General features: G+C 36.7%; 1 protein-coding gene across 2 annotated transcripts in view; it reads left to right on the top strand.

Moving 5' to 3' along the window:
- GRID1 (glutamate ionotropic receptor delta type subunit 1) overlaps nucleotides 1-23631 on the top strand; it is a 491930-nt gene that overhangs the window by 33520 nt on the left and 434779 nt on the right. The window lies entirely within an intron of this gene.

Here is a 23631-nt window from a genome sequence, read left to right as displayed (position 1 = left end):
AAATATTTACATTTAGGGTTTTTGTTTGGTTTTAATAAAGGAAGTTATAGCTAATGTATAATTGAATAGACATATTTTTCCATTCTGCTGTGACTCCCATTTGTATACCTTTCTAACTGTTCAGCAGACTCTTTTAATGTAATGTCTGTATTTTTTTCTGAAGAGCAGCAGTTCTTAGTTTTCTGTTTGTAATTCCACTTACACTGCTTGCATCGCTGTCTGTAAAACAAAGTGTGTAAGTCACAAGCCTAGTGATGCTTCTGGTGCTTTCTCTATTTCTCAGAGAGAAGTGAGAAATATTTCTAGCCCTGTCACTAACTGATTTGGGAATCTTTGTCTTTCTTCTTCCATTGCCACACTAGGAGGAATGTTCCAGGTGAAACCAAGTTGGCTCACCCAACCTGGGTTAGGTGGTGGCTGTTCCCTTTTTAGTGAGGGTCTCTTTGTCTTTTGGTTGTTTTCTGATAAATTATAGATCAGTTTACCTTCAGAAAGGCCCACAATGTGCATCAGAGAAAAGTCACAAATTATACTATGTAGTCTAAACTACTGACTTTGGTGAAATGTGTTGAATAAGTTGAACCAAACAGGCATTTCTTGCAATGTAAAGAATATATAATATCCCATTATATACTGTTTTCCTAAACTTAGTTGGAAATCTAAAATGCCAGGTCCTTGCTGCAGTCTGCTGACAAAGCAGATTAGGGATTTGTTAACACCTGTCCATGTGCAAACTTGGGTGGGAATACTTCTATTAATGTTACAAGATTATAATATGACAATCTTTGTATTTCTCATAAACGAAAAAGAGAAAAACAGCGTTTTGCAAGGTAGGATTTACAGCATAATTTACTCAGGTGGTGTAAACGTGAAACTGAAGCATTGGTTTTGTTGCCATCCAGGAGATACACTATGTTTAAATAATCCAGGCGGTGTGGAATGTTCATGAAACATGTAAAATGTTTTCTGTACTTTTCTTGTTAACAAGTGTGACAGGTACAGTATGTTCTAATTGCTCAGAAATACACTATTTGAGTTTCTCTTTCTTTCTTTATTACTATCAGATGTCAAGCTTCTAAATACATTCATACATCTAGTGATAGACATGAAAATGTCTGTGTTTGTATCTTTTACATATAAATGCTTCATACTGACTTTCCAGTAAAATTCCAGGATAGCCAAGTGCTGTCTGTTCATTTGTGAACTGGATACATTATGCAGTGGAACAGTTCTGGAAATAAACATTGCATATATGCAAAACATGGTTATTTTTTTTCTGACTTGCTATTTACTGGCAAAACTTGAAGCACTTCCCCCTCCCCCCCCCCCTTTTTTTCAATTTATTTTGATGGAATTACCTAAAAAGAAATTATTCAAAGGCTTATTGCAGATTTTCCAGATTCTTAATCATTACGAGATGCATGTAAGTGATGGATACAGTTTTTATTTCTGCTGAGGTGCTAGCAGATTTTTTATCAGCACTGTCCATTTTCTTCTGAACATAGGAGTATCTGAATTACAGAATTATAGCAGTGTTACAAAAAGGGGTAAAAGCAGTTTGTGATGGTATTAGGTGCTGTAATGAAAAGCAGACAGTATTTTACTTGTCTCATTGTTCAGTTACAATAGTAGTTGTCATGTCTGCTGCAGTACAGTTCCAAGTCTTGTAGAAGATGTGCATGGAAAGTGTTTTTTTGATAGACTAAATAAACTCTTAGAATCCATACTCCATAAGCTTGGATTCCATTAAATGAAATTTTCAGATTCTTCTAGACTAACTCTTTATACTCTGGACAGTCTGAAACCAAGAAAAAAATCTCATAAGATTTCTGATGTTCACCCCCAACGGGGGGATGGAGGAAGCCCCTCTAGATGAACTCGGAGACCTTTGGAGCAGCACATTGTTAATGATCAAACTGTGTAAGATTAAGCCTGCAAAAGATTGGCTTCATGTAGTAAAAAGGTGTCAAGCTACTAAACTGGACCTAAGAGAATTAAATTCATTAAAGGCAGTGAAATCAGGTCTCCAGTGAGTACAAGCCTCCACTGATCAATATATCGTGTTAGAAGGTAGCAGGGAAGGATCTGCTCAGAATGGTAATGGCTTGCAGCTTGCTTCAGACTGTGACTGGGGGCTGGTTCATGATTCCCCATGCACTTGGAGCACCTCATGGCCACAGAGCCAAGGGGCTGAGCCTTTTTTCAACTGTTCTTAAGCTGTGAGGAGGGAACAGAACAGTGGTGGTGATAAGAAGTCAGTGGTTATGTTTGGCATGTTTGCAGTAAGGCCCTTTTCCAAGTGGGAAAATGCCCTTGTCTAAAGGAGACTTGGAAAATTTTGTCTCTGTGGCCTCAGTCAGATAGAAGGTGCAATTGTCCGGAGTGGTCAGCTATTGCTGTCAGCTAAAGGGATGGAGGCTTATACCAGGTCTTCTATAGTTTTAATTTATAAAAGCTTTTAGGAGTAACTTCCTACAAAAACTTTTTCGACTATCTGAAGCTTGATAGTTTGTGTGTGATAGGGAGGTGTATGTGTGACTGTTGGATTCTGCAGCTGGAGGTATTTTGCTGTTGCCATTCAGTGCAGTAGAGTTTGATTATTAAACTGATTATGCTAAATGCTGCTACTGCTGAACAGCACCTTGCAGTGACAACTTTGAAAGAAATACCCCAATTTATGAACTGAATGAAAACCCTTGAGAGGGACATAGAGTAAACTAAATGACTGATATTGTAGGAAGTTCTTGCTTGAAAAGATCTGTCATAGCCATGAGCCTGTCAGCCATATTAAGAAAGTCTAAAATCAGAGACAGCAATCTTAATAGTGAAAGTTAGAGATAACAATAGTTATGTAGTTTTTTTATTGTCTTTGCAGTGACTAGGTTTAGGGCTTCAATATCATCAGAAAGCTTTAGGTGCTAATTAACTGCTCAATTATAATGATTTTAAGTAAATGAACAAATAAGATGACAATAAACCTGAAAGTTTCAGCAGAGATAAGCAATAGGAGTGTTTTGTATTTGCCGTTTTTCTGTTGGAATAACTGGCAAGTTGTTTATTATATTTTCCCAGCATAGGTGAGGGAACAAGATTTTTTTTCTTTTTGCCTGGGTAATAACTTTTCGGTTTCTTAAAGAGCCCGAGGTTCACATCAGAACGTTCTGGTTCAATTGTTCTGAATAAACATGAATTAAAGAATTACTATCACTGTATTTTTATTGTTCTTGTATCTAGGGATGAATACAATTGTCTTTCTTACTTTTAGACTACAATAGTCTCTTTTAGATCAGTCAACTGTACAGAATGATGCTTGTTTTAAATTGCTCAAGTTCAGGGACTCTTCAGAAGTGTTTAGGTGCTTGCTCTCCAAATATTTCAACATTGCTTGTTTTGTACTTACATGTGAAGTAATTTTTAAAGAACTGCTCAGTGTCTTTCAGGGTACAATAAAAATTCTGTAATTTTGTGACATTTAATCCCGGTACTGAAACTAATCTTTCTGTGGCGTTTCATTCTCATAGGATTCTCCTAATTTGATTATGAAAAAATTATTTTTGCTACTGTCAGGTGCCTTTAGGTGTCTTTAGGCTCTAGCAGTTAATCCCTGTGCCACATTGCACCCATTCTACAGATGGGGGTGTTAATTTTCTGCAATACACCATGAACATGCTGAGATTGGATCCTGGATTGAATTCAGGACAACCCCCAAAGTCTTCATCCCGTTGCATTTATGACTTCACTGTACACAAGCACATGTTAACTTTAACTGTACGTGTACGTTTTGTCCTGGATTGTTAGGATTATTTAGGAGGAGAATGGAAGGAGCCAAATCCAACATACTTTAACTTTAGTGCCAACCAAATGCTTGTTCTAAAATCTCTTCACAGTAATCAACAAAGGGTTATCACAGATTTATTCTTTTAAAAGTGTCTGTGAGTTGAGATGACCAGTTGGTTCAGGAGACTGATTGCCTATATCTGACTGTTCTTAGGAGTGGACTGGTGAGATAACTGCCTGTTAATTAAATACAAATCCTTTTCTTGATTGTGCAGAAACGGTCTCACTGCTGGTCCCTCTCCTAATCTTGTTATAACAGTCCCCTGATAGGTCTCATTAGATTGTCTTGTTAGCTGATACAGAGTCTATTTTGCAGAACAGTCAGAAAAGTTAATTTTAGTTGTAACGTGTCTCAACCGCTAAAGGGTTTTTCCCTCTTTATTCACTTTTGTTTACTCTCATAATCTAGTTCCTTTTATTCCGTTACCCAGAACAATAGAAGTATGTGTGAAGCCATTAATTTGTTTACTTTGATTGTTTTTTATTTAATCTGCCACGGTTTATTGAATTTAATTAGTTTGAAGTCATTAACTTAAACCGAATAACATGAGGAGGTTGAGGGAAGCCCTGAGTGTTTTGTACAGTGTGACTGGGACGTGCCATTAACTGGTTCCTGATTTGCCATACTAAAGGAAATTCTTCCAACAGAGAGCTTTGATCAAGGATACCCTCTATTTTGTCATGAGAACTGAGTGTGGGATCCTTTCAGTTTCTTTCCCTGTCACTTTCTCATAAAGTCAGCTGCAGAACTGACTCTCAGTAACTTGAGAGACCCAGAAGACAAAGGCCACCTGAAAAAAGTTTCTCTGCCAAAATGAACAGTTGTATAAAGTAATTTCAGTATTTTGAGTTGTCTGTCATTGTACTAGTTCAGTGGATGGCCTATGGAAGGTGAATTTAAGTAAAATTTGCACATTGTACGTGTCATTGTTGTTAACAGGACACTTATGAATTCCTAACCACCAAGAATTTAAGATTAATTGCTCTTTCACCTATCAAACTCTTTAGATTTGTAGTGGAACTGTTGCTTATATACCACTTTTTGTGTATAATATTTCTTTAAAGAGGTGTGACTGGCCACTGAGACTAAGTTAACAGACACCTTGGGGTACAAAATTAGAGAAGAAACTAGTAAAATCACTGGAAGAGCCATGCTGTTGACTGAATTTGGCATTTCTTGTTTCATTTTTCCTCTTGGTTTTTGAAACCATACCATGTGAACTATCTTTATACAGGCAAGATCTTACTATATTTTATATAATGATTTAAGTATATTTTTTGGTTTCAGAATGAGTTCTATAGCAAGAGGAAAAAAGTGTTTTCTGTCTCTTTTCAAACAGTTTATGTTGGTTTATACTGCTTTCTTGACTAAAACTTGGCAGGAAATGGCACAAAGGAACCTGCTGCTGCAGAGCTCTCTTCTCTCTGTTACTCTCTGCTTTTCCTTCTTCCTATGTAACCCTTTGCTTTTGAGCATTACCTTGGCTAAAATTTCTAAGAAGTCAGAGTCTGGGGATTTTCCTCTTCGTTCTCACAAATCTTTTGATGAAGTGAATGTATCTTAAGCTGATGTCAAGCTAAATTGATCTTATCCACGAAAGAGAGAAACCAGTGTGGAGTACAAAATCAGGTGCATAGCCCAAGTCCTTACTTCCAAGACTCCTTCCTTTTTCAAACGTGATTTTGCTCTCCTGTCTTTCATGATCCATATTATGTACATGACAAATCCCCAGCTAGAACTGACTCTCTGAGAAGGAATATAGATGGAAAAACCAACAGCCCTCTTTAGGCAGTACTACGCGTTCACATTTCTTCATTCTTGCATGGACATTTATTCCATTTGTAAATAGATATGAATTAGTGGGGCACTGTTCACAGAGGGAAGGATGGGAGTACCCTTAAAGAACAGTGTTGGGACTCTTCACCAAGTAGCTGCATGTTTTAAGGAGCAAAGAATGACTGCTTGCCAGATGAAAAGTGGGTGGGCTGATTCAAGTGTGGGTGTTGATATGAAAGAAGAATTAAACCCAAGAATAAATACAGGAAACGTGTGCAGGTAGGAGAGACAAGAGAACTGTTTACTCAGCAACCTAGTAGCCTTTTCAACTCCAACATGAGAGAATCACAGCGATCTTGGTTATTTTTACTTAACTGGTCAACAGCCAAAAGTTTACTGCCCACCCCTTTTTAAAATTCAAAAGATGTATGGATTTGATGAAAATTGTGGTATGTTAAAAGCTGTAGCTGGCTACACAGGAGCAAGTTCTGGCTTTTAACATGAAATGTCATGTACAATTTAAATTAAATTAAGGGTGTTCATTCAAGTTTGGATATGACTAAGTGGACAGTAGTTCTAAGTATTCTTATTTCTGTTAAATCTGAGTTCAGACCAAGCCTAAACTTAAATATCAACTTCTAGAATATCTGGTTCGGTTTTGATCTTCTAATGGTTTTGGTTTCTGCTGCATAAGATTTGGTGGGGTTTTTTTTGTTTGTTTTTGTTTTGTTTTTTTTTAGGTTTGGTTTGGCTTTTTTTTGTTAAAATCATGCTTTTCATAGGTAAAATGAATAGTAAATTTTTCCTTGGGGCAAATATATTGCCTCTTTTTAGCAAATCAGTTTTTTGGATACCCAAATTCAGCAATATATTCTACAAAAGAACATCCAAGGAAATGTGCATGAACAATAAAGAGAGCTGGTAAAGCTGTTTTTTGTATGTGTAGTGTAATAAGAACATAAGATGTTACTAATTACTTCTTACACTAATTACACTTCAACAACAGCCATTTCACATTCTGCCTCGTATAATGTTGGTATATGGGCTTGTAATATGAAAATGGCTTTGATTTCCTTGGTGAGCAGAGCCCTGTGGATATTCTGGCTATGAGCATATGATTAATTATTCTATGGGAAATAAAAAATGTTTTCCTCAAGCCCATATTGGATTTTTAACATGCATCTGCTACTTTACCAACAGCCTCCCACATGCTGCCACAGAATGATAACTTGCACATTTTGGTCTTTGGAAGCAAATGTTTCCTTCTACCTCAAAATCCCCAAGGATAGTTATAAAATGTTTCCATAATAAATTTTTTTACGGGGTAAAGCTTTTATTTATTTAAATGATACTGAATGTAGTAATATCCAGGTGTCTTAAACTCCTACCAATAGTAACACATAAGAATTCATGAGTACCATAGGCTGAATACTCCAGAAGAGACTGTTAGGTGCAGGAATACAGTGGGAAGCCCTGGCTGCTACTGAAGCTACTTGCATGAAGACTGAGCATCTTGACCACATGTAGTTCCTGAGAAACAGAGTGTTTGGCATCTCTTGTAGACACAGGGAAGTAAAATATCCTTCATCTCACCTTTCAAAAGTTATTTAAAAGTCATTAAATCAAAGTTAGCTAACCCCCCCTAAAATGTGGGTGGCTAAGCTTTAAAAAAAAAAAAAAAAAAGTTGTTTTTTAAGACCTATAGGTTAGCAGTAGCATAGTCCCATAGGTTTAGGAATTGATAGATGCCCCATATTTTAAACAAGAAATACTTGAAAATCTATTCCCCTTTCTTTCCCAATGAAGTGCTGACTTCTGCACCTCACTGTCATTATAACTGACAATGTCAGCAATAAAAGAAGAGGCAAAAACTGTTTATCCTTCCCAGTCGTTGCCAAAGAGACATTAAGGAGTAAGCCCAAATTTTTTTTTGCAAGCTTATGATTGCAGTGGTAAGGTACTAAATGATGCAGTGCAGAGCCAGGGCCTTGCTGTGGCTTCCAGACCACATGCTTGTGTCTGAGCCTGGCCTAACTCCATCAGATACAATGGAGTGACTCCTAATATCCTCTAATTTTGAGGGACTTTTTGGTATGATTTGTCTCAGAAGTACCATTGCCAATTACAAGGGGAGAAGCTTTAAGCTCTCTGTGTCTGTTGTGTCAAACCAGACAACGTTGCCTTCTAAAGGGATCCAGAACCTAAATGTTTATAGCAAAGATGGGATTCTGGCTGTACAATCCGCAGTGCAGTAAAAGATCTTAAATTTAACATCCAAAGGCAAAAGGTATTGCTCTTTCATCAGTGATGAATAAATGCAGGGACTTTTACTGCCTGGTTAATAAAAATGCTTCTGTTGGAAGAAGGACAGGGATTCATATTAAAAATATTTTTAGTCTAATGACTGCTGAGTTATCTGATCTCATATTCTTGCAAGTATTTTAAAATATAAATAATAGTAAAGATATTTGCATTACTGCATGAGATTTTTTACTTTGTTTACCAGATTTTTTTTTTGCTGTTGAATTTATTGCCCCATGGACCTGTTTAAATTTTTTTCTTGTGATTTTATTTCTTTCTTGATTGGTTTTCTGTAAATTTTAATTTATAATCTTACATTTATATACTGAGCATAATTACATCTAATTATATGTCATTTCCCCACTAAAACTTGTAATTACAGAATTATGATTTATAATGACATCCATGTTAAATTTATTGGAGGATAATATAAAAAAAGACTATAGCAAATTACTTTGAAAAATGAAATTATATTGAAAGAGCAGTCTCCACCCCCAAACAGAAATAATTAAATTCAACCAGCTGAATCATTACAACTTGGACAATTTCTTATTTAATAGTATGCACTTCTTTTTCCTTTTTTTTTTTTTTTTTTTTTTTTTTAAATTTTTTTTCTTTTTTTTTTTTTATTTTTCTCTCTCTCTTTTTTTTCCCTCTTTTTTTTTTTTTCTTTTTTTCCTTTGAAATGTTCAGTTTCTTTTCCAGGTAGCATTTACAGTGCCTGAGACTGAATTTTAGGATTTTTCCCTTGCCAGTAGTTAACTCATGTTCTGTCTAAGCATTTTAGTTATGATTTGCAATTGGGTTAAAGCAGAGAATTAAGATCTATAAATTGTGTGAGGAATACAGAAATAGATACAGATTAAGGGTGAATATCTCTTGTATCTTAAAATCTTCTACGTTTAGGGAGAAGTCGGTCTTTAGCAAGAGTAAATATTTAATCAACAAACCCAAATTTCTTTTAAAAACTAGAAATTACTTCCTTCGTTACCTAATTGGAAGAAAGCTGTAATCAAAGGCACAGACAGTAATTTTAGAAGTTGATTTTAGTCTTGCAAATGCATCATTAGTTTTATAACTGAGAACTCTCTAAAGATGAAAAATTTTCTTGTCCTGCAGAAATAGCAGCTAGATACACAGATGTGTAGCAGCTGTTGGACTTGACAGAAGTCTTCCAATATACTTGATTTTAGGCACTTGATTTTAGGTGTGATTTTCATCTCAGGAAGGTGAAGGACAGAACTATGTGACTCACTGAGCTCCTGTGTGCTGAAGGCTTTATGTATAGCTGAAATGAACATTCTTTTGGGTTTTTTAGAGTCATGAATCATGTGGGATATTGAAGGACTTGTGTAGCAGCAGAGGCCTTTGGGAAGATGACTCTAGAAAAATTTTCACTCATTTGTCTATGGAGAAACTAGAACATATGTTGCTTTGGGTGATGTTGCAGGACTTCAAATAAACTCATAAGGAAACTGGAAATTCTGGTTATCAGTCTGCTAAGAGGAACGAGGTAGCTTTCTCCAGTTCATCCTAGGCATGTTCTAACTTCTTAAAGGCTGATCACTTAATTATTCTGGTGCCTCATATTTATAGTGTTCTAGTTGATTTATACTTGGTATGGGCGAAAAATTACTCAGAGCAGGCTTTCCTGAGGTCTTGAGAACAAAGTGAAGTAGGAGAGAGATGGGAAAATCTTGACTTTTGGCACAACAGGATTAAAAACCCCAAAAGGTTTTAACTGTCCTGTGTTGGTAGCTGATCCTTTCAGAAAGCAATGACAGTGGCTTGTAGTCTTCTAAAGGAAGCTGATCTGGCCCAGTTCCACCTTCAAACAACTCCTCTTCTATTGCCTCCTGAGAGCCTCTTTTGCCTCATCAGTGCAAGGTCAACGTTTGACCTTGCAGTGAGTTATCTTGTGACAGATAATTCTGCTTACAGTGCATTCTTTCTGCAGTACAGCCTTGTCAATAGCCTTCTCTCTGAAAAAATGCTTCCCAGCATTCATTTTGCAGTTGCCACCCCGTTTATAAATGGGCTTTTTCAGACAGATGATGGCTGAGCTGAATTCCACCACAGTCAAACCACATCACTTGTAACATGAAAGGGACTTTCCTCGATAGGCTGGATTTCTGGAATTGTTTATTAAAACACAAGAATTAACTGCTGTGCTCCACTCCCCATCACAGTTTCTTTATGCCCTTCCCCTTCTCCATTTCAGTCATTCACAGATACAGACTGCTTTACATAGCTGCCAGTAGCACAGGTTTTCCAACTGTACGAATGAAATTAAACCACTGAGCATAGCTGAACCAGAGGCAGGGTTATATATATATTATAAACTATTAAGAATTGAAGGAACTGCCCTGAAGGCATCATCTATCACAGAGTATGGGGGGGTAGGAATCTGTCAACTTATTGCGTGCCAATGCTGTGATAAATTGGTACTTACACGTGTGTATGTGCATAGCTGTTTAGTCCCAATTTCTTTGTAAAGAGATGGCAGAACAGCTAAATGCCTGTGAAGACCTCTCAAGCTATTGCTCTGAAGTTAGCAAATTCTTGGCTCAGAGTAGCTTTCTTGCAAATGAAGTCTGAAAGCTGTTTGTTTAACTGAAATACCATAATGGAGAACAAATGAATGACACATTTAATTACATCTGTGGAATTAAATAAAGCACACTGCTAGAACATATGCGTAAGGCTTGCAACAGAGAGTTTTATTTTTTGAGAAATTAATTGGTTTATTTATTATTCATAACTAAAATCCCACAAAATCATATTCCATGTATCTGGCTTCTTGTCTCTAGCACATTTCTATTTTCTCTGAAACAAGATTTCATAGAATCATAGAATGCATTAATTTGCAAGGGATCTTCAAAGGTCATCTAGTCCAACCCAATTTGTTGGAAGATCTTTTGTCTGTTAATGTTTCCAGGATACTTTGAACAGCCCTTAGATGTTTGATAGTGGCTTTTAGTTTTTCACTTCTTTAGTTTTTGTTAAAATAAATTACAATTAAAAAAGAATATATTTCAGTATAATGTGCACACATGCTTGTTATTTATCAAAAAGTTATCTCCTAAAGTGGGCCAAAATTTTCATGCAAGAAATGGAAAAACTGATCATAGTTTGGTGAAACTAGTATGTGATCTGTGTGATACACAGGACAGGTAGGGATCTGCTGTGGAGTCAGTGTGTGCACAGTTAAAACACCTGTTCTGGAGTGTCTCTGTACTTGTCAACTATAAGCACAGGATCATTTTTTTACCACTATCTCAAAAAACTGAGCAGGAGTATGATAGGAAAGCCAAAGCAGCAAGACAACAATTTGTAGTTCATGATGTTTTGTCTGTGCAGAGACTCACGCAGAAACTCCCTGTGTAAGGAGTCAGAGCAGTTGGATCTGTCCAGGATCTCTCATAAGCAAGTGAGTGAGGGGTAGGAGAGGGACGTCATCTTCTACCCCTTACTTGCTTATGAGAGATCCTGGACAGATCCAACTGCTCTGAAATTTGGGATTTTCTCTTCCTAGCTGTTAGTTTCTGTACTCCATGTGGCCATACACTGTTTTCCAGAACTAAGTGCCTGTGCACTTACTGCCTGTGCACTTAGTGCAGTGTTTCACATCCAGGTGTTAGGCAGCAGTATAGACCTTAGTTTATATTCAGTGCTGAGTATGGGAGCGTGAGGCTATTCTGTTGATTGGTATCACTGGAATGTTCAGTGGGCCGTTACCTGAGAAACTGCAAGTCAAACATGGTGAAGTTCTAGTCAGAAAAGAGCTAAAAGTAATTCTGTGGAAAAAAAAGCAGACAGAAAGGCAAACATTGCTTCTGTGAGTACTGGGAAGAGAAGAAGAGAAGTCTCTTCAGAAGAAGATAAAAAAGGATGAAGTTGTACCCAGATGTGTTCTTTTTCAAAGCTAGCTGCATGAAAGGTGCAAGCTGGGGCTGAGAGCCACTGAGAAGCCAAGCAGACCCCAAAAGAACTGTGGGAGATGTAGCAGAGGAGAGGAAAAACGTTAAGGCAATTGTAAAATACGACGCTGTCATTCTCACTGACCCCTGGGCTCCCTGAGATGATGCAGTGTGGACCTTCTGCTTCCCTGTCACATTAGGAGTGGGAACTGTGGTCTCAGAAAGTCGTAAGAAAGGATCAGTGTTGACTGCAGGAGTACAGATAATGTGTTCTGTTCTTTTAGTTTTAAAGCTGCACAGCTGAGGAAGGAAGGAGTTGAGGACGAAAATACAAAGGCTGATTCCTTTCTGCTCTCTTCGTGTCTTCCCCTCTCTTCCTGTAACCCACTGTATCCTAGCAGCCAGAGTGCAGGTAAAACAAGCAGAAGCACAGCTCCATAGGGAAAAGTAAGGGGTTGCCATTTTAATACTAGGGATGTGTTCTGATTAATAATGCTTAGTTAGGTGTTTGAAACAATATCAGTAGGTATGCTGCTGAGGATTTGATTTTAGCCACCACTGCCAAGAAATGAATTTATCCATTTTCCCTGTTTTAGGACAGTGCAGCCCAGCCACAATGTATAAAAAGAAAAGCAAAGAAATATTTTAAAACTTCTGTTATCAATTCTATTATGAACTCCCAAATAATGTTACTGAAGCTCGTGCTTTCATATTTCTCATTATTAAAGCTGAATTTGCCATATAATCTTTTTTCCTTTATAACAAGGCTTTTCTGTGCATAGCATGATGATGTTTTTCTCAGATGGCTACAAAAAATACTTCAACCTCAACATGGTGCTGATACTATCTAGGATAAAATCCAAAGTACATTGTAGTGGATAATGGAGTTTGCATTATGCTCACTGCCCTCTACGACCCTAGCAGGCATATTTTCAGAAATAGTTAATAATGTCTTTAATGCAATTTGATGCTGCCTGTGTCACCTTTCAATGAAAGCTAATCTGAAATTTGACAGGAGTTAAAATATCATGAATTGGTTACATAAAGATCAGGAACCAATAAAAATAGAATCTCCAGTACGCAATTCATGTGGCAGATCAAAAGTAAGTTGCAAAATCTGCAGGCAGACATGAAACTGAAAATGTAAGTTGAAATAGGAGGAATAGAACAGAAAATCAGTGAGACCAGATGGAATTTTTTCTTGCATCTCTGTGAATTCAAATTATGTATGAATGCCTTTAGAATAAAATCTTGTCCTTTCTCCACTACCACAAAAACTGACAATTTAAATTCTAGGTCTAGAGCATAGGAACGTTTTCTTTCTACCTATCTACCACATAACTAGTTACCTGTTCCATTTTTATCAACAGTTTTCTGCAAAAAAGAGTGGCTTTTATAATAATTATTTATGTGGAAACAAGCTAGGGAACATTTTGAATTTTTAAAGAAAAGGATACTAAGTAACTATGTTCCATTTGAAAAATCAATTTTCCTTCATTCCAGGCTGCTTGTACTCTATACAATTGCCTTTTTTGTCATGATGGCTCAGGATGACTTGAGGCTAACAAATCTTTCAAAATGACAGCGTGCACTTGGTGCTCTATGAACATAAAATAGGTTCTGTCTATCAGGATCTTTAGAGAATTATATATATGGTTGAAGTTGTGTCAGAATTTATCTCGGTCAAAGCCAGTATTAACATCACTGTCAGTTTCTGGGCACCTCTGCTCCATTGGGAAGGGCTGGGATTGGTTAACATAGTCATATTTGCTGATGACAACTTTTGATGGATTGTGTGAGTAAACTGAGGAAGAAAAATATTTAATATCTATTGTACCAGACATCCACATTTCAGTGAACTATGAGAAGTACCTATGGGTAAAGTGTGTTATCTCTTAAAGTGTTGCTAGTCACAGCACTGTCTCTGAAATATAAATGTCCTTTTTGCACCATAATACTTGCAGTGAATTTCCCTGGAGAAAAAAACAAGTGTATAGCTATAAACCAGAAAACAGTTTTCTTGTCTGATAGATGTATCAAGTCCCATCTGCTAATGCACACATGTTCCAGCATAGGTTTAATATAGCCACAGTTGTCAGAGAAGTCATCTCATGTGTCACCTCATTTAACCTATGTGCAGTGAAGGCCCCTGAATTCAGTTCCAGTACTGACTTGTACACTAATGAGGGTAAGAATCAGAACTGGTTGGGGGGACAACAGGTGCTGGAAGGAAGTTTACAAGAGGCAGAATGAGGATCAGAAGTCTGTTTCATTGATTACAGTAGATCAGTTCAGACTAGAAGACAAAAACATGGAAGCTGAATCTCAGCTTATTAAAAAGAATGAATGAGTTTCACTTTCCATTGGGCACAGAAAAGCTGTTTAAACATGAGAATCTCATACACATACGCAATTTTACTCTGGCAGCTCATGCATTGATGCCATTATGGTGTAATACCTAGATTTACATTTGTTTCTTTATGCCAACTGGCTAAATCTTTTACATGCCAGCAAGGGTTTATTTATTTATATTCTCATATATAGTATATTGTTTCAAGCACTTCCTGTTTTTTTGTATACATTAAAATGAATTAAAGTAATGTAGAAGTTAAGAGTCCATATGTCACATTTACATTCTCAACACAATTGCCTCCATCAACATTAAGATAAATTGGATTACAGAAGAAGTATATTTACGATACCTGAAGCCCATTTTAGAAAATATATATAGGAGCATGATGTTGCAGCTGTGTTTGGTAACTAAGGGGACATTAACACAGAAATAACTTGTTTTTATTGTGAAAAGTTTTCACTGCATTCATCCTCACTGACTTTATAGGGTTGTCCATACAGCGCTGGTGGAATGGAAGTTTCAGGCTGCTCTGACTGTTGGGTGCTAAACTCTTTGGTTTTCAACAAACAGGAGTCTTTGAAACTCAGTACCTGGGAGTAGCACAGGGAATCACTTAAACCTGTTTTAAAATAGAAGAACATCCTTCATTGCTTTGAAGAGTGGCAAGGGGTTTGTACCAATGAGATACTCCAAAATACACATCTCTGGTTACAGCTGAGGAGCACAGACTCACATCTAGATAATAAACAATACAGATTTGAAGAATTTCTTCTGTAATAAGAAATGTTTTGAACAAATCTGGCAGAGTGACAGGCACATGAACAGGAGCATTACGTTTTGTGGAATGGATGTGAAGTTTCTGAGAATACTTCCTATACTGAAGTAAAGTGCTTATGAAAGAGAGGGACCTGAATTCAAGTTCTGCTTGAGCTTTCCTCCCAGCACATCATCATCAGCCCAGTCCTGTGCTTTTTAGGTGCAGAAGTTGCACCTTTGTTCAAAAGGAAGCAAGCAAGGATTTGTTCCCTTCTACTTTTACAGTAACTTTTGCTTCCTCTTCCTTTCTCTCTTTCTTTTTCTTATTATTGGGAAAATGAGGAAGAATCTCAGAAAAGCCCACCAGAGATGATCCTACAGGAACTTATGTTCAACAGAGCCCTGTTTAGACATCTGTAATCCCACAGTTTCCTGCAAAAATCTTACGCTCTTGATAGTTGTCTTCAGTAACAAAGCGTGGTTTCTTGATGTTTCTGCACTCTTTCTACCTTCTGTGTTTAAAATATGGCATGAGAGTGTAACTTTACAACAAGTAGCAGCTGGAAGAAGTGAGATCATTAAAGGGTTGGGTTCCTCACTCCCAGGTTGCTCCATTTCCTCTGCAATACAGAACTGTTGTTGGTTCCACACGTGGCTTCCTGACATGCCCTTGACGTGGTCATATTCGTGACCCTTCATTTGCTAGGAAGGGGGAGATCACATTCAGAGATTTGGCTCTTTTTAAAATCTGCATGTGGATTAGTTTGCAGCTTTGAGATCTTACTACCCAGGGATAGTCAAAGAAGAATTTTGTTACTGACAGCAGAATTGGAACTTAAAATGTCTGGATTCTAAATTAATTCAGAGATACATATTTCCTTTTTAGGGGACATTTTAACATACATTTTTACACTGCATTTTTTGAGTTGGCTGTCTGAGTTCTCTTTAATGTTTTAACACTTCTGTGGTACAAGTCAGCATAATACAATTTGTATAATGAGTTAATTGCTAATTGCTAGTAACTGATAGTAAAAAAGAGAAGTATGATAATTGTCTTGTAGTAAGATCTCTTTACAAAAAGCAGAATTCTCATTTTTGTCTAGTTGCATCATTCACTTGTTCATTTTGGAAAACATGGGCTTCTCTTTCATGGAGAAAGTCTCATCTCCTTTTGATGGGAAGGTTTGTCAAAGTGATCTCTCGTGGAGTGGGAGCTGTGTAGTTTTGCTGTTTTATAAATTTAAGTTCTCTAATGTTGAAATGTATATTGCCTTAAATGAATGTGAAATTGACCAGGTCTTAGAATGCATCAGGAAGAAAAAAAGAATGCACGATGAAATATCTTAGCACTCTTAATTGGTAAAAAATAGCACTGTAACTATTGTATTTTGATTATATTCACTAACAGAGTAATTATCATTTTAATTGATATGTACGAACAGGTGCTTACACTGAAAGGGTTTTCAAACTGGGGTGTGTTATGCTTGAAAAGTAGCCTGGGTGATTGCATTCATTAGCCAAACAGATGGCTGGACGTTTGCTTGCTGCTTTATGGAGAGAGAATTATAATCTGACATTATTTTACATAGTGTGAAGTATTTATAAATCAATACAAGATGAAATCTATGCTCAATATTAATGTAAAGTAAACTCAACTCACATGCTGGGAAATGGCATCACCATGATAAATATCAAGCTACTGTTCTAATTAACTAGTTTGGAAGATTTACTCTCAAGTGCTATGAGACTAGAGTGTTGACATTCTCAGGAGTATGTGTAAGCAGACCTTATTTTAAATGATGGATTTTAGTGCCCTTCTCTGGACACCATGAATCTATCTGTTTCATTCCCGTATGTTGCCTTTTTTTAAAAAAATGTTAAGCTTCATAGGAGGAGCCTGGCTGTGCATCTCTGAATGTTAACTGGCTTGTATATTTTAGGGTTTTTGAGAGTGAGGTTGTATGGAGAAACCCAAATCATTAATCTAAATTTACCTTGAGGTTTGATAATCTTCTTCCATTTTCCTTTGTATAGTATAGGGATAGTCCTTTGTGATTTCTGGAATAGCTGTGATGGAGATACTGTGCTCCCTTTTCTGGATAGTAATGTGGTTTTGATAGTGTTCGCTCCAGTATAATTGGAATTTCCTCCCAATCTGTTACTGTACTTGACCCTGCAAAAATGTGCGATTTTGAAAACTTCCATTTTATATCAAAAAGAGTGTTATACTCTAAGCAGAGAGTGAAGGCAGCCACCTCTAATTTTGGAGTGACAGAACAGATGCGTTTGCATTGTCTTTCCATTTTCTCATAAGTTACATAGATGTTAGGCTAATTAATGTTCTGCAATGTACAATTTCTAGTCTTGATACTGGATCCAAGGGTGACATATTTTCCAGGAAGATTCACTGGAAGTTGTAAAGTCTCCTGAGTATTCTGGCTTTCAATCAGAACCACTCAAAACCTAAAATAATAAATCCCAGAAGTCTGCATCAGAGACTTCTTAACTGAGTTTGCTTGGGAATTTTTATTTTTTACATCTACAAAATATTTTAGATACAGCTGGTTTGGTGGTGGCCAAGCACCTGTTAGGTCTTTTAGGTATAATTTCCTGCAATGAACTCCTGCACCAGAATGGATCTTCTGTACTTGCCACTGTGATACTTTCCAGAAGAAACAAGAGAAACAGATGACTACCTTGAGGGATCAGCAATAGCTCTTCACAAACTTAAGAGTTCTTGATGGTTGCATTGCTTTAATATAATGTTCCTGTTAATAAATGTAAAAGAAAACAGAATTATGATACTCTAGCATAAATAGCAAACTTGGAATATTCATATTCATATTACACAAAATATTCTAAAATGCTGCTAATAACTTTTTTTTTCTTTACATTCAAACGCTGTAAAAACACACCGAGTAAATTTCCAATTATGGCTTCAAACTGGGAAAAAGATCTGGAGGAGGTGGGAGGGCTTCTGCTTATCACTGGTGCTGAAACAAAGCTGTAGCTACCTGTCTTTTTTACCTCCTCCTTCTTTTTATGCCTCCAGAACCACATGATAAGCCTTTTTATTTTAGACTTTCTTTCAGCCCTGTAATCCAGAAGACTCTGCAGCCACGGCGCCTTTGGGCTTAGAGTTTCACGGACTAGGTGGAATGTTTGGGATTAGAGGAAAGCAGGACTTGGCTTGATAACAACAATAGCTTTTGCTGCCTTAAAATATTTAAATTCCTGCTGTACCTGGAGTCCTCTTGAGTACCAGACTTAGCAGAGCCCCAGCTGGGGAGGTCTGCTCTGCACTGTACACTACCTGATGACAGGAGTAGCAGTGTGCTGTCCCTGTTGCACCAGGTGTTACTCTGTTAAATAAGCAGCTGGGAATGTCAGATGATATTGAGCTGAACAAAAATTATTTTTAGCACTTCCTTGTTTTCCCTCCTGTGTGCTAATAACCCAGGTATGCAGCCTCCAATGCCTGTCCATAGCTGTGCTTAGTCTCTTATTTTTGCTATGCTTTTGAAGCTAAAATGCAGAATCTTTTACTCCAGACAAACTGTAACGCACAGTGCATCTGAATTAAGTTGTCTCCTCCTTGGTCCTATGGGGCCAAGTGACAAGGCATTTCATGCTAACAACTGAAGATATTTTTGGTGCTGAACAGCATTTCTCTTAGTTTGTTAGTGCCAGGGGCTTCAGGACACAAAATAACATCAACAGATTTTCTCATGTTTTAGCCATATTGTTCTGCAATTCAAAGGCGGAAGATAAAGCTGAAAAAGAGTTGTTTCAGTCAAAATATGATGAACAGCACACTTTTCTGGAACTCAGTTACAAATCATTCTGTCAACAAACTGAAATCACTTGGCCTTCCAAAGGGAATGGTCACCATGGTAACAAAATATACGAGATACTTCATTTTCCCCAAACCCTTATTCATGTCATAAATGGAGTGGGAGCCCATCCTTCTTTTACTGAGAGAACACAAGAAATATTTTCATCTGTGTTTGTTATCTGCTGAAAGATCCTCACAAACTTGCACATTATTGAGAAATGTTTGCTAGGGCAGATGTTGCTGCAGAGCATCTGTATGTGCAGAGAGGCTCACTGGAGTACGAGTTTGAGACCAAAGTCAGTAAAGCATTGAAATGGTCCATAATGACTGATGAATTGCCTGGGGAGGTGCATGGAGGAGTGAGGGAGAAGGGAATGTTTGGTACTGCCTGCATATCAGTGTTGGAAGATAAAAGCAAACTTTCTCCAAAGCTAGTTATCTTTATTTCCCATGGTGAATTTATCATATTTCAAGGGCCCAGAGCTCATAAACACGCACCTGGCTCTTGAGTTGCAATTTGCCTATTGAAGCCTCTTGTTGAGACTGCTGTACTGGAATAGGCAAAGTTGTTTTACAGCTATTGTAGAGGCAGTTAGTTCTTTCTTAATTTAATTTTATAAGCATCTCCATGTATTTTGTCTGTTAGGCCAGCTGGAGCAGTTTTGTTTTCTTTCTTTATCAGTCCCACACTAAATATTAGCCCATCATTTAACAGTTTAATTATCCTAGAGACTATAGGAAGCAGAATGAGACAGCTAAAACTGAAAATGGATCTTGAATAAAGTTCCACATCCAGGACCATACCTGAACAAAAAGAAAAGGTTTGAGCACTGACTTCACTTGAAATACCTCAGCTGAGTTTTTCATTGGAGTGAGACCCAAAGCTAGTGTAAAAATTGATGAAAAATTCAGTTGCCTCTTTGTTTTGTTCCATTTCTCCCTCCATGATTCTTCTCAGTGCTTTAAGGAGAGAGTTCTTTTCTCAAAGCTGTTTTGTAAAGCTGTTGTTTGCCTGCCCCCAAGCAAAAGCTGGAAACAGTCCCTGATGGAGTTATTTTATCATGCTATATACATGTATTTTTGGGAACTATTGTAATGCCAGAAGACTTACATTAAAAGAATAAGTTTTCTAAGAGCCTCCAGCTAACCTTCCCTCTTACTTCACCTTTCACTTGCTTTTGCCTCTAAGGAGAGAATCTATTCTCCCTGTTTTTTGTATAGATTCAGAAATTTGTATAAGAAACTATTTAATTCCCAAATTCAGAGATGGTTTTGAAAAGCAGCATTGTTTCAAAGTTAGTTTTGGGGGGGTTTTTTTTGTCTTTTGGTTTTTTCTTCCTTTTTCTTCCGTAAATCCATCCTATATGCAATGTTTAGACTGATACCAATAGATTTACTACAAAAATATACCTGACATCCTCATCTATAATGTACTCTTCATTATGTTGTTTTGTTGGTTTTTTTTCCATTGTGAGATGTAAAAGCATTTTCTTTATGTCTGTTCTTGTTCTTCTTAATATGATTCTATGTATGATGCAACATGGATCTTGAGGTTTCTTGTTTGCAGTCCTTAATTACAATTTGGGTCTTAAATGAAGAGTATGGTATTTCAGGTTAAAAATTAAGGCAAGTTGGGAGATACATGCTCACCAGTAGAAAATTTGCTTATGTTTAAAGAAGAGAAACTAAATGCTAACCAGCAGAAATTTTCACCCATCCAAATGAAAATGGTGGCATAGTAAACTTGACCACTTAAAAGGGAAGTTCAGATAATTCCATTCCAATGTTTATCTGAACCATAAAACTCAAAAGTTTTGAATGTTTTAGGAGGGGAGGTGTCCCAGCCCATCTCCTGTCTGTCATTCCTGTGCTTTGCCCTCCCTGATGATGGATTGCCACTACCACTTGACTTCTACCAGAAATGTAAGATTTAGGAAGCTTCTCATTTGAGATGCTGCTAAGGCCATTTAGAAAACTTTTAATGGGAATCAGCTGGATTCCTGTAGTCTGTTTTGCATAATCAACAAGTAGGCTGTAGAGAGAATATTCAGAATTATAAAAAAGATTCACTGTTGGTTATGTAAGTCAGTGAGAATGGGAACAGCCTTCAGATCCTCCTTAACCTCCCTGTCATGTGTTAAATCTTTAAACTTTTTAGAGTGCACTGGAATATTTCCTATATGTAAGTATCTACATGTAGTAAAGTCATTGTTAAGGACTATTGACTGGATTAATTTACTTTCTGTTTCAAGATAGTATCAATCCAGATAGAGTATCCTCAAACTGATCCATTATTTGAGTTATAAGGTTCCTGATAAATGTTCTTGGGTTTGTATTCTGAAATATTTCTGTCATGATTATTCACATTTGAAAACATGCTTTCTGCTAAGGAGATAATATTTCAGCAGAATTGCTGTTTAAAGTTATTAAGATCCCAATTATTCACTTTTCTCCATCTGTCATTATAGCTAAAAGTAGACTGTATAAATGCAGTGTGGAAAACAGATAATAAAATTTGAATGTGTTAAAAATTTTAGGAAAATATTTTCCTTGCTTGATCATTGCTGGTGAGTGACAGTATTTAACATACATGACACTGAGACTGTGGTAGGTAGTACACTGTGGCAGTCTGCACACAATGCAGAGGAATATGGCAGAACTTTAAATTCTGCTAGCAGCATGCCATAATTTCCCCCTCCCTTACATGATAAGTAGGCATTAAGTCTTTCGTGCAAGCTGTGAAAAGAATAGATCAAATGTCATCTCAGACTATAATGTCTGGTCATATAGAATAAATTTGGAATGACATAATTCCTGAAGATTAGAAATAGTTGATGATAAGCTTAATTTACGTGAAAGAAAATTTTAATACCTGTAAAATTTTTCAGGAGATGATGTTAAGAAGGGAAGTATTCTTAATGTCTTTTGAAAGAGATGGAATATAACCAAGAGGGTAGCAGAAGTAATGACAATACAAGTTTGTGACAACTCCCAGCTTGCGGAAGAACGTTTCATTTAGAATTGTGATATCTAAGATGTTTCACATCAGCCTGGTATAACTTCAAGATATGATGTTTAAATGTGAATATGTGAAATAATGGCAAATGTTTTGAAATAACAACTTAAAATATTTTTACTTTGGCAAATTTATAAATGTAATGCTCCTATACTTCAGAAATTCACAGACTTACTCTGATTCAGAATGAAAAGAGAAAATTGCTTTTCCAGAATGAAATGGTGCCTCTCTCGTAGAGTACCTCATTCAGTATTGGTGTGTATATAAATATATACACATACAAAACTTTAATCTTTCAATATTTACTTCAATTTTTATGATTGCTTTGTTTTTTGAGATTGTTTTACACTTGGATAGCTTGCGCTGTCTTAACCTCCCTGTCACATGTTAAGAGTACAAAGATGCCTGCCACACTTCAAAGAAAGTTTTTAGTGATTAGAACTGTGCTGTAGCCTTCCTCATGTTTTGCTGTCTCTTCTTCTCCATCACTTTGTCAGGTGTCTTGTTTAGCATCTCTTTCCTGGTTTCTAATTGTGTCCTACTGAAGCAAACACATAACCTTGTGTTTGTTTCCACTGTGGTTTCATAACTGACTGGGAATCACAGGCTATTCATTATGGTACCCATCCCTCAAAGAATCTGTCATTTGCTAAGAAACATCTTTTGTTTTACTGTTCAGATGCACCTGATCCTTTCGCTTCTGTCAAGTTTCTGTTTTTATCTTTTGATCTGTTGGTTGAAATAACTGACAGTAATCTGTAACAAACCAACATAATTACAAAGAGGTCCCAGAAATCCTTTTCTTCTGCTTATGTCACTGTGTTTGCCATCTACCATAGAAATGGGAAACAAATTTGTCAACAGCTTTGAGGAATTTCTTAAGACGTAACAAATATTAAGTGATGACCCTTTAGGTTTTATTTTGGCTGCTTTTAAAAACATTTAAACCTAGAGTCCTTAAAATAGAGGTTAGTTTTCTTTTAACAGTTGAAAGAATTTATTGATTTGACAGAATCAAAAGAACCACTGACTCTGAAGTAAAGGTCACTGTTTTACTTTAAGAAGTTACCAAGAGTAATCCAGCAAGAAATAGAGGTCTCAAAACGGACCTTGCAAAATCTGATGACAAATGAGAACTCAAAATACTTGTGACTGATTGAGTTATAATATTTTTGTTTTCTTTCTGCTTTCCACCTTCCATGATAATATGGAGAAATGATCTTGAAGCACTTAAAAATTACTTTTCTGTGAAATGACTGCAAAGCTATGTCATGCCTACACTTCATGTGTAAATGTGAAAGGACACTAATGCATATTACACAATCAAAGTGTGTATAACAAATGCAACTGATACTAAATGTTTGCTGACTAATAATATAGGCTAGAGGAGGTGTGACACCCTACATAAACTTTATATGCAATACTATTTTAAAAATCCCAAAAACTTAGCAATGAGTTCCCATCTAATACTGTATCAGTCCTAATATCTCTACTTCCTCAGTCTTGGAGATTCATAGAGAAAAAGCTTGTAAGGGAGATAAATCTCCATTTGTCTTTCTAGTTAACTCTATTCTGATTTTTTTTAAACTTTGATTTTAGTTAGACTTGTGTAGAAACTACAAGGTGATGTGAGCATGAATATTCTCAACAGGATTCTTGACCTGTGAGGTTGTTGGAAGATCCATGTACCCTGTCCTTCTCCTGTCCCTTTCCTCAAGATTTCCATAATTACATAGGGAAGAGAGGAAAATTGTTCAGTCTCTGCTCTGCTTCATTTGTGATGTGGCACCACTGTGTGTGTTTTGTGGCCACAATATGGGTGTCTTGCCTTTTGAG

Source organism: Heliangelus exortis, chromosome 7 (assembly GCF_036169615.1).
Source record: "Heliangelus exortis chromosome 7, bHelExo1.hap1, whole genome shotgun sequence".
Lineage (NCBI taxonomy): Eukaryota > Metazoa > Chordata > Aves > Apodiformes > Trochilidae > Heliangelus > Heliangelus exortis.
This window is presented reverse-complemented; position numbering and strand designations above follow the sequence as displayed.